We start from the raw sequence: 2500 nt of genomic DNA, 5'->3' as shown, positions 1-2500 counted from the left end.
GAAGAAGGAAAAAGAAGAAAACATAAAGAAAGAAAGAAAAGAAAACGAAGAAAAAGGCAAAAAAAACAGGAAAATTGAAAAGAAAAAGAAAACAGATATAGAAGAAATAAAAAAAGAAAAGAAAAAAATTACAAAAGAAAAAAGAAAATAGAAAAAGATAAAACAAGAAAAGAAAAGAAAAAAAAAATACATAAACAAAAAAGAAAACGAGGAAACGAACATACCAAAGAAAACGGAATGAAGGAAAGGTACAAAGGGATAACTAATATAAACCAACATACTAACCAACACAGCAGAGGAGCAGCAGGGGCACACACAGCAGGTGCAGGAGAGTGTGGGAGCAGCAGGAGGGTGTACTAATCATCTTGCTTGCTTCTTAATCTGCTTCTCTTCACGGTACGACAACCTTTCCGCGGTACATGATCGGTGCTGCCAGACGTAAAACACCAAGACTTATATTTTCTGCTTTTATTACACTTTTTATTATCTCTATTATTGTTTTTCTTTCTTTTTTATGTTATTGATATTTTTCTTACTGATTTTCTTTTAGTTTTTTTTTGTTTTCCTGCTTTTTTTTGTTAATATTAAATAAAATGTAATGGTAATATTAACAAAAATCTTCTATTATTGTTTTTTTTTTCTTTTTTATACTGCGTTATTAATATTTCTTTAGTTTTCCTTGTTTTTTTATTGTTTTTCTTTGTTTTATTTGCTATCCTATGTCTTGCTTTTCTTTTTTCTTGTGATAATATTAAAGAGTTTGTATCATACCTTCGTTATCACCTCTCTTTGTCTTCCTTTTATCATATTTTGTTCTTGATGTTTTTGCCAGTTTTTCTTTATTTTTGTTATTCTAAGGCTGGCTTTTTTGTGATTATATTAAAGATTTTTCATTATGTTTTTATCAATCTTGTTTTCCTTTTATCTATTTTCTTTATTTTTTCTATTTTTCTATGTTTTTTTTGCAATTATATTAAAAAATTTTCATTATATTTTTTTTTATCAATCTTGTTTTCCTTTTATCTATTTTCTCGCTGTTTTCTTTTCCCGTTTTCTTTATTTTTTTCTATTTTTCTATGTTTTTTTTGCAATTATATTAAAAAATTTTCATTATATTTTTTTTTATCAATCTTGTTTTCCTTTTATCTATTTTCTTCCTGTTTTCTTTTCCCGTTTTCTTTATTTTTTTCTATTTTTCTATGTTTTTTGCAATTACGTTAAATATGTTTTTTTTTTCAATTATATTAAAAATTTTCTAATATATTTCTTCACTTTTCTTATTTTCTATTTATTGATCTTATTTTTGGTGTTTTCTTTTGCCATTTTCTTTATCTGTTTTCTTATTCTATCTACTTCTTGTTTTTGCGATTCTAATTAAAGACTTTCCATTATATTTTTCTTCATCATTTTTCTTCTTTTCCTTCTCATCACATTGTGTCGTTGATGTTTTACTGCTTTTTCCTTTGTTTTCCTTTGGCTTGCTTGCGATTTTTCCTGGATAAAATTATGTTGAAGTTTTTTCCTTATTATATTTTCTTCTTTTCTTCTTTGCTTATCCGTTTTCTTGCTTTTTCTTCTTTTCTTCTTTAAATATTCGTTTTCTTGCTTTGTTTTCTTCTTTTCTTCTTTAATTATCCGTTTTCTTGCTTTTTCTTCTTTTCTTCTTTAATTATGCGTTTTCTTGCTTTTTCTTCTTTTCTTCTTTAATTATCTGTTTTCTTGCTTTTCTTCTTCTTCTTCTTCTTCTTTAATTATCCGTTTTCTTGCTTTGTTTTCTTCTTTTCTTCTCTAATTATCTGTTTTCTTGCTTTTTTTTCTTCTTTTATTCTTTAATTATCTGTTTTCTTGCTTTTTCTTCTTTTCTTCTTCTTTTCTTCTTTAATTATCCGTTTTCTTGCTTTGTTTTCTTCTTTTCTTCTTTTCTTCTCTAATTATCCGTTTTCTTGCTTTGTTTTCTTCTTTTCTCCTTTTTCTTCTCTAATCATCCGTTTTCTTGCTTTTTCTTCTTTTTCTTCTCAAATTAATTATTCGTTTTCTTCGTGTTTTTTTTTTTTCCTCTCTTTTTCTCACTTTAATTTATCCGTTTTTCTTCTTTTTATTTTCTCTCTTCTTCGCTATTACTATTTTGTTTTCCCAAGGACAACACGTGCGTTTGTTTGTTTTCTATTCCTTTCCAGTTTTATTTCTCTTTTTATTTTCCTTATTTATTTCTTTTTTTTTCTTTTTCCTCCTTTTCGTGTTTTTTTTTTTTTTTTCCGATGGACAAGTTGTGAATGTGTTTTGTTCAGTTTTTCTTGTCTTCTTCTATTTCTTGTTTTGTTTAGTATTTTCTATGTTTTTTTTCATTTCTCTTCCTGTGTTTGTTATTTCCTTTCTGTTTTTCTATTCGTTTTTATTTTTTTTTTCACAGAGAACAAAACGTGTGTGTGTGTTTTTTTTTTTTTCGTCCTTTAAGATTTTGTCTATTTCTTTATTTTTATCATCATTTCTTTATTATATT

The 2500-nt window shown here is 25.7% G+C and overlaps 1 protein-coding gene across 2 annotated transcripts in view; it reads right to left on the bottom strand.

The window, feature by feature from the left end:
- LOC123501820 overlaps nucleotides 1-2500 on the bottom strand; it is a 112378-nt gene that overhangs the window by 47690 nt on the left and 62188 nt on the right. Inside the window, exon 1 of one of the 2 annotated variants that reach the window (XM_045250848.1) lies at nucleotides 286-572. The exons of the other annotated variant lie outside the window; for it this stretch is intronic. The gene's annotated coding sequence lies outside the window, so the exon portion shown is untranslated. Of the gene's footprint in view, nucleotides 1-285; nucleotides 573-2500 lie in introns of those variants that run through there. 2 annotated transcript variants of the gene reach the window in all.

This window comes from Portunus trituberculatus, chromosome 10 (genome assembly GCF_017591435.1).
Source record: "Portunus trituberculatus isolate SZX2019 chromosome 10, ASM1759143v1, whole genome shotgun sequence".
NCBI lineage: Eukaryota > Metazoa > Arthropoda > Malacostraca > Decapoda > Portunidae > Portunus > Portunus trituberculatus.
The sequence above is the reverse complement of the archived record's forward strand: the minus strand, read 5'-3'. Positions and strand labels throughout refer to the sequence as shown.